We start from the raw sequence: 15,709 nt of genomic DNA on the forward strand, positions 1-15,709 counted from the left end.
CCAAGAGCACAATACTTGGCAATTCTGGCTTTTGACTCTCATGAGGGCCCTTCCTCCTCTTTTCTCATTGGTTACCTTTGCTCTCTGCAGAAATGTCCTTTCTGCTGTGTAGTTAGAGAGCAGGCATTTCCAGCAAAGCTCCTAAGAGCCATCTTAGTCAGGGGCTCACCTGCTCACACTGCCATTTGGGGTCCCAGATTGTATATACCTGTTTTATTTACCAGACTTGACCTAAACAGTCAACCACATTACTTGATAATCAAGATAAAAGAAGTAGAGACTTCCCACTAAACGAGACGAAGTGGGAATCCCTGTTGCAGATGCTTAGATATTCTAAGCTTGAGACTGTGCCCATCTTTGGTGCTGCAAGATCGGTGAATTTCAGAGGTGAGTAGATTAAGTTTGACTTCAGGAGAAAGTCATGATCTGCTTTCTGACCAGCTGCGGAACAGCAGGTGAAGTAGCATCAAAAACAGAAATGTCTTGGGGCACCTGGGTGGCTCAGTCACTTAAGCGTCCGACTTTGACTCAGGTCATGGTCTCACAGTTCATTTGTTTGAGCCCCTTGTGGGGCTCTGTGCTGACAGTGCAGAGCCTGCTTTGGATTCTCTCTCTCCCTCTCTCTTTACCTCTCCCCTGTTCCCACTCTCTCTCTCAAAAATAAATAAATAAACATTAAAAAAGAAAACCCCAAACAAATAGAAATGTCTTCAGTCTTTCTCTACAACCAGGGACCTAGCCTTCTCGCACAGGCTCCTAGAGGAAGAGAAGCATCCGGACCCACCCGATGCCTAAATGGCTCCCTCCCTGGCCATCCCAAAGCTACAGAGGCTTTATCAAAAGCAGCTCCAGGCTCTTTCCCAAGTAGGCAATTTCATATCTCTGCTTCCATCTCTGTCTTCCTACTTTGTCTTCTGAGTGTCCAATCCAGGCCCCCGAGGTCACTTCTTACCAACTGCCACTTGGTTCCAATCAGTGTGTGTGGTTCAGCAGTGTGTGGGGGGGGGGGGGGGGGAGAGGAGGCAGTTAAAGATGAAGCCACTGGGAGTACCCTCCTCTGCTCGAGGGACAGCACTGAGGGCCACTCTACCCTCACTCAGCCACCCACAGTCCACTCCTGCCTGGTCCAGCAGAGGAACAGTCATCACATGTCATATTTGCAAACTGTTAGATGAGTAATGAAAGCAACCTCACTCTGTTTGGCCTGATAGTTTAATGTCTTTTTTCCACTTATTTGAGGATTATCCGGAACATCAACGCAGTGCATACAATATACAATCATCGATGGTGTGTGCAGTACCTACAAGGTACATTTATTTCACAGGCAATCAGGGTTCTACAAATTTCATAACTTCAATTACTTAAGTTGTTTAAGTGGAAAAAACTTTTTTAAAGGGATAGCACCTTAATTTATAATTTAAAGAATTTGCAAATATAACTCATCTACCTGTGCTTCCCTCACTAATATTTTAATTATCTTTGATTCTTCCTTTGAAGGATGAACATTTTGGAAGTACATGCTTATCTCTTTTGAGCCTTTTATCTTGTGCCTTTCTTGTCTTTGCTGAAATTTTTGGAGAAGGATATTAAAATTTGTCATTACCAGTACTGTGGGCTCTCAATGGGGCGGAGGGAGAAAATTGCAACTGATGCTGATTACGGGTGAGGGGGAAATAGCTGGGGTATAGGGGAATGGCAACAGACTCCCCCTCCCCCAGGAGTAGAACCCATGGTTCAAACCACTAAGCTTGGGGAGTGGTACTAAGTGTGATCTGGACAGGGCTAGTCCATGGGAGAATTGTATCCAAGTTAAGCAGGTAGAGCAGAGGGTAGGATATCTAAGGAGAGTTTGGGTGTACTATGTATATCCAACATGTTTATCCAACATGTCCATCTGTCCTGGGGAAGAGACAGGAATGAGCAGGGCCCCAGCCAATTGGACCGGAGCTCAGGAATGGGCCCTAGTCCCAACAGGGAGCTGGAGAGGAAATTGGAACCAGAAATCATGGCAGAGAACAGTCAGACAGATGGACCATATGTGGTTGCTTGGGATAGGGAGACTGCAGCTCCCATTTCTGTGGACACCCAAAGGCAGATTCATTCTTGCCAGGAGCACTGGACACTGGGCATGGGGCTCTTTCCAGCTCCCCGTCAACAGCAGAGAAAGCTGCAACCCTGCATTGCAAGCCTGCCTTTGCATGGGCTCAGAGACCAGGCTAAATGAGCCTACAGATCTTGGAGCTCCTTTCTTCCTATTCTGAAAAGCTTTCTTTTCTCTTTCCCTCCTTATCTAACCATAGATATTACCATCTTACATTTACAGTTGGCACTTTACCAGTTACAAAGCAATTTCATACATACTGCCTCAGACAGAATCTAATACCAGCCTGAAAGATGAATCAAGGAGGAATTACTACATATGAGGAAAGGGAAGTCAAGTAAGTGCCCAAGGTCACACAGTGAATCCTGTTATTATGCACCCCCACTCAAGTACAGGACTGCCCACATTCTGAGATGAATTCTGAGGATGTCTATAGGAAGCCACTGGCCCAGAAAATCTATGATTCTGATGAGTTGCGTGTTGGGCACTGGGAGCCTTACCTGAGTGAGTTCCCTGGGCCCTTGCTTCTTGGGTCTTTAGTCCTCTAACTGGGCTTTTCCATCCTGTAGTAGCTGTTTCTGAGATGTACCTGCCTAAGCTCATCGGGCTTACTTGCTCCCCTCTCCCTTGAATGATGCCCCTGGAGTTGGACCTAGGTCCTCATAATTTGCCTGCAAAGCCTATACCTGTCTCTTGTAAGGAAGTGGTAGGCTAGTTATCTCTAGATCCTTTAGGGCTAAGGGCCTGGGGGAGCAAACACTTGGGTACATCCTGCCCCACATTTTATTCCCTTTCATGAGGAATGTCTTGTGTGTCCTTTTTGATGGTTTAAAAAGTATGCCTCTTTTATAGACGGTGGTCTTGCTATTATGATGATCTCTCTCCAAGAATCTTTGCTCTTTGTGGGGTATGACAGTAAGTGTTGATGCCACACGTGCAAGTGCTGAAAGGTGACAATTAATTCATTTAAGGTCACAAACCAAGTCAGAGATGAGACAGAAACAGCCTCTAAATCTTCTCTTTCCTCCTAAATTCTGTCTTTCTCCAAAATGACAGGCAACACTGGAGAGTCCAGATTCCTCTTCTATTCAGCTGGGACAAAGAACGAGTTATAAATCTCCTGCAGTAAAAAATGCCATGAAAATGATCAAAAGAGACATGATGTTAGCAGTCATTCTTTTCTCATTGTTTGGTCTCCTTCTTAACATCTAAAGCAAGCGCTCAGAGAAGATACTAAGGGTGGGGCGGGCACAGTTCAGAGTTTTACCAAATGCTCAACATCACTACCTCCACCCTCCCACTGCCTGGTTCCAAAGGTCCTTATAACTCTGGATCTCTGGACTTTGTTAGGGGCCCAGGATGGGCCTCAGACAGGGATGCTAGTCACGGAATTAGTAAGCACTTCTGTGCAGTAGTCTGAGCATTGGCTGCAGTGGGTCTCAGGGGCTTTTTGACTATGTTTGAAAGTGGACCGGACGGGCTTTGGCATGGAAATAATGAGGAAGAAGCTAAGCCAGGATGTCATCCCAGCTGCAGTCTAGCTTTGATATGATCCCAAAGGAGCACGGATGGTATCACAGAGCTGGTTCCACCTTGAGATAGGGCTGCAACTGTTTGTATAAGGGGCTACTCCATGTCAATCAGACATTGGCCCACTGCCCCAAACGGAAGGGATGGTGCGATCGCCAGGACAAGGGACTCCCATGCAGTGAAAAGCAATTCTCCAGAGATGAGGCCAGCAGTGAGCCCTTCACAGCTATCCAGGAGGGGGACCAACAAAGTCCATCTGGTACAGGGGGATGAATGGTGATCATCAGAGGCCATTTGGCAGAGCTGAAGCCATAGAAATACCTATCATATTTTGGCTTTCTGGTACTAGACTGAGCAGGTCTTATTGGGGGACTGATCTAGGTTTTGTGAGTCCTGAAGCTTATTACAATTTGGGGAGCCTTCTCTAAGAAAAAGGACACAAACTATGTCAAAATTAGGTTCCCAGCCTGTGCAGATGGTAGGTCCTGAAGCTAAAGCTGTGTAGTCCCATCCATCTCTGAGTGTTTTTGCTTCTTTGTGCAGAAGAGAAGACTGAGGATCAGAGTTTAAGGAAAATTGCCCAAGGACATCAGTCAAGGAAGTGGCTGGAGCTGGAGCCCTATCCTTCTGGCTCATAGTCCAGAGCCTGCTCTGTGATAACACCAGTCAAGCCCACAGCAGAAGGCTGCTAGGAAGGTCAGGAGATAACAAACGGGAACATGCTTTGTAAGCTCTCCCTGAAGGGTCATGTGGCTATAAGGCATTATGATTAAACGGACAATTGATCTGGGAGACGGGATGTTGCCAAAATGAATAACTTGGTCAAAGACTATATATATATATATATATTCTCTCCTCCTGCGTTTTCCACACTGGTTTGCTAGGTTTATACAATAGCAAGTATCTCTGGCTTGATTCAAACCTGCGAGCTCCCAAAATTGGCATGAGTAATAAATTGATAAATCTCCCAAGCTTGTGGCTCCTTGCCTGAGCATGAACACAGAACACAAAAACTTTATCATAGAAAACAAGAGCATACCTCCTTATCACTCTGCCAGAATGAATAGTTGATGAGCCCTCAACGGTTCTTAAGAGGCTGAGGAGATAAGAGAAGTAAGGGGGAGGGGGGTGGTCTCCTGAATGTTAGAGTAGCTTCCTAAAAACATTTTCTCTGTCCAAAAACTGCTGCCAATGGGCACAGATAACTCTAGGTCTTGGATACTCTAGTTTATGCCCCATTAGTTTTTCTTCACCCAAGTTTCATCAGCAATGAGTCAAAAGGGCCCACCAATCCCCTGAAGGTAACTGAGGGTCAATAAACTGGGATTCTGTTGAGCCCAACCTAGCTCATTTGCATATAGTCATTTGCACTATATAGAGAATTAAGGCATGAGGGCTTGAAAATTTGCCCTTTTCTATTTTTAAATCACTGATCTGGGCTCCTTGCATGAGTAGAACTTACTAGTGGCATGCTCTTTCTCCATCCTCTCCTAGCCTTTCTTGGTTTTCGTACAGCAAGGCCATTTCCTTTAAGTGTGTCTCAACTTCTGGGGCCCTGGTGCTGGGGATGGGCCTTGTGGGTATTCCCTGTCACCACTTTGTTTATAGAGCTACTCTCTGCTGGAGAGTGGAGGAAGGGGTGTGGGTAGGAGCTGATGGGTACAATGAGACTGTTTTCAAAATCTTGGGAGTTTAGAATCTTGCTGCTTTGAAATGCAACTTTAATTGCCCAGATTGTATGTTGCAGACCAATCCCTTGAAACAGAAGTGAGCCATTCAGTGAAGCTAACATGTGGGCCAAAGAGGGAACCACATCTTTGGAATTTCCCTAACTTTTTTGCATCCCAGAATTCTAGGTCAAGGGCTGCAACCAGCAGGCACTTAGATGTTACATTTAAGGAGGTATTTGACTATTTACTTTAGAGAAGCAATAACCCCAAAGCCAATTGTAAGGAACTCCGAAATTAGAATGTACGCTGCTTAGACCTTTGTCTGTATCATGTGACCCTGCTTGCTATTGCGCCAAAGGAACAAAGAAGAAAACAAATTGATTTCCTCTTTCCCTCGGAACAGAAAATGCACAAACATGGGATATGGGGTAGAAGGTCTACACTTTCTTTCTGTGCTAACTTTCTAAATTTGGCCAAGATCAATAAAACGGAAACCGCTCTCGTCAGTAAAATGGAAGGGACAATGGGAGTCACTGTACCTGAAAAGAGGGAAGTTATGAGGATTGTGATTAGAAATTGTTGAAGTGTAAGAGAAAAAAATAGCTTCTACTGGAACGAATAGGACTTCAGGTGACATCACGGACATGACCCCTTCATTGTCCCCACCTTTCCATTTCTAACACTAATCCTGCTGGAACAGGTCACGTGGCCACAAAGCCCATGCCAACAGCCCTTCTCCTCTCAGCACTCCTTGGATAGTAGTAAAAGTAACTGCAGCCAGTGTTTATTAAGTATGTGCAATGAGCTTTATCATCTCACTTATTTTTCACTATAAGCCTTTGTGGTATCATCCTTTTTCAGATGGGAGCCCAGGGGTGAAGTCACTTGCCTAAGATTACACAGCTAACAGAAATATAGTTCTTTCACTTTTTCTAAGTGTCCTCATTCACTCTGGCTCAGATCATCTTTTTGTTGTTGTTATTTTGGTCTTCTGGTCTTTTTCTGAGGTTTCCACCTTAAGCTGCCTGTTAATTTCATTGACATATCTCCAAATTCAAGGAGATCCAGTGAGGTGAATCCTACCAGATTGCATACTCTATGAGAATAAGGAACTGTGCCCGCCATGTTCATGCCTATATCCTCTGACACATAATAGGTGCTCCATACATATATGTCATATGAAATATTTGTTAGTGAAAGAATATGTCCATGGGGATTTGCTTTTGGGCTGAGGTCAGTCTTCTTGAAGCTCTGGGTCTGGGTTGACTGTTCCTGGGAAGTAGTCTCTGGGATTTGAAAGGTCTGGGCAGGCAGATCCCTCCCCTCCACACCCCCCAGAGCAGCCCTGATAGAACTACAGAGACAGGATCCATCCAGAATATATGGCTGGGTTCTGAAGACTGTTTGGAAGAATGCATAAAACACCATAAGGTGGAGTAATTGTTCAAAAGACATATGTATGTCTGTGGTATTAAGGCCAGAATGAAATTTCTGCTGAGAATCCTCATAAAGAGATGATGATTATACCACGTCTTCGATGACATCCATGCAGGAGACACCATGGAGATATTCTATGGCTCTTTCCTGTGGCTATACTCAGTGGAGGTGGATGGTAGTTTCCAGAAGTGCAGTCAGAAGTCAACAGGCCCACCTCTTGGATGCCACTGAAGAGGCAGCCTTCTCCCTGTTTCTACTCATCCCAGTCCCCCTGATTGATTCCTTGTAGGGGCTTTGCCCCCTGGAACCAGTTTGGCACCCTGGAGGAGGCTTCACTCTTAGATTGTTCTAAAAGCAGCCCTAAAAATCCAAACACATGCCTTCATACACCCTGTGCCTTCTCTCTGACCCCTTACTAATCCTGAAATATGCTGAACCCAAAAGACCATTTTGCTTGGAGGGAGACAAAATAAGGAATAGTAATATTTGCTTTCTAAATAAGATGATGGAAAAAATGCAAAACAACCCAGCAATAGCCGCCCATTTTGCAGCTGGTGTCCTTTGTTTTGATGCAAATTTAAGACAGACCCTGGTTGGTAAAGAGAAAGTGGCAGCACAGGATCTGGTTCCCCAGAAATGTGAGTTTTCATTCTCTTTGGTGTGCTTTGCTGATGCCAAAGGCTTTTGGAAGAGCCACTTATTCAAAATCAACACTTACAAAATTTTCCAGCCCACGGGGAGTCTTACAATTTTCTTTGGAGCAGCAAAATAAATTCCAGACCTTATCATTTTGTCATTTAAAGTCCCCAAATCTAGAGCCAGTGTGATTAGGGACGCTGGCAGAGTCAAAGGGAAAAAGCTCTCTCCCAAGACCTCGCGTCCCAGTGAGTTTGCCAGTTCTGCCTGTCTGTCCAGCAAGAGATTGTGTAATCCCAACGCTCCTGGGAGCCTACCAGTGCTGAAAGAGCCTGCCTGGTACTTTAATCTAGCCCAGCAGGTACCCCAAACAAAGAACTTCTTCATTGTCCCTCCCCAGAACCAGCTTGGACCACATCGTGCTGGATTTAAAGCTATAAACCAGCCACCAACCAGCACAGGAGGCTCAGAGACAAACCTCTTCTTATTTGCGGAAGTCAGGACTTGTGAGCTGACTACTGTTGCACATCCCCAATGAGGATGGCACCTGAGGGTGTGACCTCCGAGTACAGCATGGCAAATGTAGGATCCACTGAAGGAAGAGCCTCTGGCTGGAGCAGGTGACAGAACCCTGTTCCCTGAAGGAGGTGGTGTCCTGGAGGTTGGGGAGCTCTGATTCCCCTCGGAGCAGCAGTGTTACCTGTAAATTCTAATCTCAAGGAAGTCTGGAATGCCCTGTCTGAAAGAACTTATCTTTTAAATATGTCCGCTGTTACGACTGTTTCTTGTTGAACAAGCTGTCCAGTGTTACAAAGAGTGCCCTCTTAAAATGTAATTACTTTATGGTAGGTTCTGCCTTAAACATGACCAGAGCTTTTTTAAAAAAAAAAATTATTTGGGGTGCCTGGGTGGCTCAGTTGGTATTTATTTGGGGCGCCTGGGTGGCTCAGTTGGTTAAGTATCCGACTATTGATTTTGGCTCAGGTCATGATCTCACAGTTGGTGAGTTCGAGCCCTGAATTGGGCTCTGTGCTGATGGTGTGGAGCCTGCTTGGGATTCTTTAAAAACAAAACAAAACAAAACTAACAAAAAAAAGTGAGTTTATTTATTTGAGAGTGAGAGAGAGAAGGGAGAGAGAGAGAGGGAGCACATGAGCAGGGGGAAGGGCAGAACAAGAGGGAGAGAGAGAATCCCAAGTGGGGTCTGCACTGTCAGCACGCAGTGATCATGACCTGAGCCAAAATCAACAGTCAGATGCTTAACTGACTGAGCCACCGTGGTGCCCCTAAACATGACCAGTTTTCTAGAAGTGACAATCAGGAGCAGGGAGGAAAAGGCTGGGATGGGGGTGGGAGCCCAGAGCCTGGACAGGGCAAGGCTTAGATGGGAAGAGATTGAAAGAGAAATATTTTGTTTCTAGACCTCATTGCCTCCCAGTGCCACCGGTAAGATAAAATAATGCGACGGGATCCCTCTGTCGTAAATGGGTTGAGGACAGAGCCAGGCTGGGAAGGAAAGGGGAAGAAAGAAGGAAGGAGGAGAAAGAAAAGGGAGAGAGGGGAACCCTTGGTGGGGGGTGGGATTGGGGCTAGTCTCAGAGTGTGCAGGGGGCGGTGGGGACATGCCCAGTTTTGCTCTCTCTTCCCCCCACAGCTCTTGGCTGCTGATCGAGGGTCCATGGATGTGTCTGAAGGTGCAGGCCCTGTGGTGGAGCAAAAGTGGCCCTGTCCCGGATGGTGGACGTCCTGGTCCCTGTCCTGCATTACCTGGCAGGGTGACCTCCAGGGTTTCTTATCTTTAACAGGAGGGGCTGGCAGAATGGGACAGTTCTCCAATTGTGAGAGGGTGATGATTTGAAAAGGCCTGGGATTCCACCACCAGCGGGGAGCAACCCCCTGCCCAGAAGACGTCCTAGTTAACCCAGGGGAAGGCCAACTGTAGGGGCCCCGAGTTCCCATCCCCGAGCCTCGAGCCTTCAGCCTCCAGCCGCCTCGCTTCTTGGCAGAAAGTTTACAGGAAAAGTGCTTGGAGACTGCTGCTAGTCTTAATTCCTTTCTTTAACCTTGAGATAAGAATGCCTTTGTTTGAGTCTCAAGCAAGTCTCAAGTTATGTAACTCACTCTTATTAAAACTCTCCCTGACTGTTTTATATTCAGCCTTTTAGCTGCCCTGGTTTGCGGCTTTAATTGAATAGGTGGCCTTGTATTGATGCTAAGTTTTTTTGTCTTTGTCTTTCAGATCTTGACAGGATAATCACATGGGTTTGTTTAGTAAACACGGAGGCGGCTCCACAACCCAGCTGCCTGGCAAAGGGCCTGTGACTGCTCTGGGAAAGCTTTGCTCCTAGCACAGGGCTTCAGGAAGAGTTTTCAGGGGACCCAGTCCCAACTGAGCCAGATCGGCCTCCTTTCCAAACCCATAGCCCCTCAGAGAGCCAGACAGTTTTGCAGGGGAGCTGTCTGTCGGTGCCCGCAGGGGAACTTTGCATTGGGTAGTTGTATGACTATGCACCCAACAGCCACTACTGAGGCGCTGGGCTTGCTGGGACGGATGTGTATGTAAATTAAAAAAAAAAAAAAAAGAGCCTGGAGGTATGTTGGTAAAACTAGAAGTTTCCTTGAACCCTCATGTTCTGTCCTGCTAAGCATTTGGGAGGTTCCCATCCATTGATTAGCTACTTGATGTGCTAGGTACAGGGATGGGGTAAGGAGATGAATAAAATAAGACCTGTTCTCAAGGAACTCAACCAGTCCAGTGTGCGGCTGGGGGGGACATGCGAGGACACACAGGTAAATGACTAACTCTGATACAGTGAGGTTGGTGCCTTAACTGGGTGATGCACTCAGTGTCATGGGAGCAGTAATTGGAGGAGGAGGAGGAGGAGGAGAAGCCTTCGGCTTTATAGAATACAGGTGCAACAGGGGTTTGACAGGAGAACGGGCGGAAGGGCATACAGGCATGAGGAACAGCAGGTGCAAAAATATGGGGCCAAGAGAAGATGTGGGTGTCACCAGAACAGGAACACGTTGCTGGAGGTTTTTACAGGTGCTGAGAAGGTAGTGGAGGTGCAGGAGGGTAGAAGTCTTGGAGGAGCCATGGGGACTGGGGCTGGGAAGGTTATCTGGGGCAGGATTCCGGAAAACCTGGCTCCAGGGCCTCCTAAGGCAGAGAGAAGGAGGGAGTAGGGCAGCCCGTAGAAATGTAGATCCCAGACTTCCTGGGCTGGTGAGAAGGACCCTGAAGTAGTCAAAAAGAAGCATATTTACAAGCCTCTGGGTCCTGATTGTTGCTGAAGCTGATTCTAGAAATTTGTAATTGCGTTTGGGTACATTCAGGAGTAGGGGCAGGTTTGGAAAGATCTTTTAAAGAAAAAGAATACCAACTTTGATTACAAGAGTGCTGGAGTGCCTTCCCGGGCCCGGAAGAGCCTTGTACAAGCAGGGCACTCTGAAGCTTATCTTCCATTAGCCTCAAAGTGAACCCACCCCTGGAAACTGAGTGGTGTTTATATAAAATACTGCAAGTCAGAAGTAAAGCCTGATTTTATGATTTCATAGCTATTCCCCTGGGAGAAAAGTCTTTTGCTGCCAGTTATTTCTCTTCTATAAACAAGTCTTAGTCCTGTGCCCTCTTTTCTACCGACCCCCTTTCCCTAGCTGACCAGCTTCTGGCACAATCCATGATGTTTTCTGCACTTGAGCCCCTACCTGCTTTTCCAGCCACCTCTCCTATCGCTCCCTGCTCCAGCCCCAGGGCCTCTCTGTCTGGTCCTCGCACATGTCAAGCTCTTTCCTATTTTAGTACTTTGGCCTCAGCCTTCCCTCTCTGCCCGGAGCACTTTTTTTCCAGAACTTCCTCCTCACTTTCAGCACACAGCCTCAATGGCCCCCTCTCTGACGTCCCTGCTCACCCAACCTAACGAAAACTCCTAGGCACACTCTATTGCATTGCTTTGCCTTATTTTCTCCATGGCACCTTTTCACGAACCAAACTCACTTACTTATTTATTACCATGGAAGTACAGTTGACATACAGTGTTATATTGGGTTCAGGTGCACAACATTCAACAACTCTATACATTACTCACTGCTCATCACGATAAGTGTCATCACCACCTATTGCCACACAACATTATTACAATATTATTGGCTGTCAAAGTCATCTTGTTTTCTTTATTTACTTTTTGACTTTTTACCATCTATAAAACTACCTCCTCATCACATGAGTTGCTCGAACACTGGGACCTCGTTTGTCTCGCTCACTGTGCTATGCTTTGAAACAACAGAGCTTACTGGTAGCATTCTTATGTAATTATAATACTTTGCATCTGCGTAGCCCTTTCTAGTTTCCAAAACATTTTTACATACATAAGCTCACTTTTCCCTCCAAACAACCCAATGGTGTAAGTAGGAGAGGGATTGTGTTGGCTACATCTTAAACGTGAGCAAATTGAAATTTAGAGGGGTGGAATGACTTGTTACAGTTTTCCAGCTGATAAGTGACGGCCCCAGGTCCCCTTCCATCAAAACCAACTCTCTTTTCCTCGTGGCTCGCATTTTGCTAAGACTTGTTTCTTCTCCCGTTCCCCAGAGCAAGGGAATGCATCCACGTAGGGATTGAGAAAGCACCTGTCCCTGTCTCTCTGAGAGGAAAGGAAACGAGAGCACATAAAGATTTATGGCAGACAGCCTAACCTTCACCTGTGGGCTGAGCAGAGAATGAGACTGATAATAATCTCCTTTGGACAATAACGACACATTCCCTATGTGCAGCGGAATTGTGTTATCTATCATGAAAACTGAAAGGGACTTGAATTTTCATTTTGATTTAATGTTGAAAGCATCAACTGCTGGGCAATTTCACATATTTTACCCTTAAAGGCAAACCTATTATTAAATGGTGATTGAAGAATGAAAGCCAAACTTGCTATTTTTAAAAATAGAGGTTTGACAGGTAATGTTTTTCTAAAGTTGTCTAGAGAATCAGTAACAGAACAGGGAGTTCAGAAACCTGCAATTCCTGGTCCCAGTCAGAGACGACTGGCAGTCAATTTCTACAACTCTTCGGGCTTTGAATCTCGACTGGTAGAGATCTTTAGAAAATAAAATGTTGATGCATTTGAAACACTTGATGTGACCCTTATATGGATTACTTTATTGACAAATTACATAGAAATGTGTGCAAATCACAGACCCAGATGGGGCACCTGGGTGGCTCAGTTGGTAAGTGGCCAACTCTTGATTTCAGCTCAGGTCATGATCTCATGGTTTGTGAGTTCGAGCTCTGCATCAGGCTCTGTGCTGACAGCTCAGAGCCTGGAGTCTGCTTCAGAGTCTGTCTCCCTCTCTCTCTGTCCCTCTCCTGTTCCAGCTCTGTTCTCTTTCTCTCAAAAATAGAATAAACATTAAAAAAAAAAAGTGTGCAAATCACCTACAGCTCAGTGAATATGCACAAAGTGAACATTCATTTGACCACCTCCCAGATCAAGAAATAAATCATGATTATCACTCCTTTTTCCTGTCATTCCAATAACTACCCTCCCTGAACAAAGGTAACCACTATCTTGAGTTCTACCACAATAGATAAATTTTATCTGCTTTTGAACTTTATACAAATGGAATCATGTTGTATGTAGTTGTCTTTTTTTTTTGGGGGGGGGTCTGGCTTTTTTTGCTCCACATTATGTTGGACTCATCCATATTGTTGGGTATAATTATGGTTTGTTTATTCCCAGGGCTCTTTAGTGGCTTCTTGCCTGAGTATGTGACATATCTACTCTGCTATTGATGGCCATTTGAGTTGCTTCCGGTTGGGGGCTGTTATGAACAGTGCAGCTATGACCATTTTTTATGTCTTTTGGTGAAAATATATATGGATTTCAACTGGGTATAAATCCAGGAGTAGAATTTCTGGATCATAGGATATATTTATATTTACATGTACTACCGAAGGATTTCCCAAAGTGGTTTTACTGATATGTTCTTCCATCATTGATGTATGGGAGGTCCAGTTGCTCCACATTCTTTTCAACACTTGACATTATCTATCTACTCATTGTAGCTATGCCAGAATGCGATCGTTTATTCATTTTTGAGAGACAAAGCATGAGTGGGGAGGAGCAGAAGAGACAGAGACAGAGAGAGAGAGAGAGAGAGAGAGAGAGAGACAGAATCTGAAGCAGGCTCCAGGCTCTGAGCTGTCAGCACAGAGCCCAATGTGGGGCTCGAACCCACGAACCATTAGATCATGACCTGAGCTGAAGTTGAATGTTGACCAACTGAGCCACCCAGATGCCCTGCTGGTGGGTTTTAATATATTAAATTTTAATTAATTTAATTTGTTATAATTTATTATATATATACATATATATATATATTAAAGTTTATCTATTTATTTTGAGAGAGAGCGGGTGAGTGACAGAGAGAGGAGAGAGAGAATCCCAAGGAGGCTCCACACCGGCAGTGCCAAGTCCAATGTGATGCTCAAACTCATGAAACGCCAGATCATTACCTGAGCCAAAACCAGGAGTCAGACACCCAACCAACTGAGCCACCCTAGCGCCCCAATTTGTTATAACTTAATAAATGTATTTGCAGAACGGTACCTAAGAAACCCGAGATTAGGTAAAGATTAGATCAACTTTGTTTCACAATTATATTCTTACGTTCTCTAATTCCTTCATATATATAGGTTCAGCCTACCCAACAAGATGGCAAGTCTCCTGAGGTCAAGGGCTTTGTCATAAAGTTCTTTCACATTTGTTATAGCCCTTAGCACAATGCTGGGCACAGAGTAGTTCTGGTTGAATTGGGCTAAACTAAATAATGGAGGCAAACCCACTACAGTCTATGGAATATCTCTCTGTTCACAGATCCTTGCCAAATCGCTGTTTTCAGGCACTTCATAGGGTGATGCAAGGATCCGAGAGGAATTCTACAAGATGTCCAATTCCTTGATGTTCTACCAGGACCTACATTCCAGGCACTAAAATTCTTTAGGTAGAATGAGCCCTTCTATTTTCAACAGGATTTTCCTGAGGCATGTTCCTTAGGCCACCAGAAAGTAGAACAGACAGAGACTGTCTTACCCTGAGTTATCAGGAGGAAGCTGTGTTTGTGCCCTTCCGTGCTTAAAGGGGTGCTTTGGACTCAAAATGTCTGATCTTATTACACTAGCCTAATTTCCCTATGGCTGCATCCAGTTTGATAGAAATTTCTCCAAAGGCCACAGTAATCTCTGTGAAACTCAGTTCCCTGTTTGGCTGATTTTTTTTTTTTTTATCTGTCCTAATTTTTAAGTACTATTTCTGTCATCTCATCAGCTAAAGGATCTGTACTCAATTGCCCATTTCAACATGCAGCCTTGTATCATGCTATGCACATTTTTGTTCATATTGAATATCGGCTATTTCTGGACTGAGATCTTGAGACTTTAAGTTAGTACATTTGAACAGTTCTGATTTCATTTGGAAGCAGGCACTCGCTGAAAATAATTGGTAAGAATATTCCTCCACTCCCATCCCTGGCCTTTCAGTTTTGGACTCTGACTGTCAGCAAGGAAGATAGGTATTTTGGATGTGGTCATTAAGTGAGGGTTAAAGAAAGAAAGAAATGGCCCTCAAGAAACATGTATAGAATGCTGACAAAACAGAGCCAGTTTCCAGACTCCATTTGGGCCACCTACTGTCAGACCTATCCAAGTAAGAGTGTGTGTGTGGGGTGTGTGTGTGTGTGTGTGTGTGTGGTGGGGCGGCGGGGGGGGGGGGGGGGGGAATGGTATAAGAAAGGAGAAATCCCTGAAAAGAATATTGTGGTAAGATCCCAAAAGCATATCAGTTAGTAATTGTATACAGTCACTAATGGGAACAGCCTTGTTCTACGAGCTAAAATCATGATCGTTAGGTAATCAGATCTAGTGCTCTGGGGCCTCCCCCGACACGGTGATTGTTGTAGACTAGATCAGGACATAATAGCATGTTTGATTCTTTCCTCCTTCTCTCCTATCAGGGCTGGCCAGTCGCCCAAGATTTGCGGGGAGAGGGAGGAGGGCTGTGAGTTTCAGAATGTTTTTTCCTCGGGGATGGGCCTCATGTCTCAGCCTTCCTAGGAGATCATGTCTCCTGTTATGTGTTATGCACACGTATGTCTCTCCCTCCATATGTGCATTTGTTCTTCAATCTCAGGCTGAACTGGCTATGACTTTTGGGTTTATCAAATTCAGGTGCATCAGGCAACCCCATGCATAGTTTTGATCAGGTGGTCAGGGGCCATTAGCTCAGTTGTTTGGGTTGGATCAAGCAGGCAGCATGAATATGAAATGGAGTCTGCAACAAGC

The sequence above is a fragment of the Prionailurus bengalensis genome, chromosome A3, assembly GCF_016509475.1.
Source record: "Prionailurus bengalensis isolate Pbe53 chromosome A3, Fcat_Pben_1.1_paternal_pri, whole genome shotgun sequence".
NCBI lineage: Eukaryota > Metazoa > Chordata > Mammalia > Carnivora > Felidae > Prionailurus > Prionailurus bengalensis.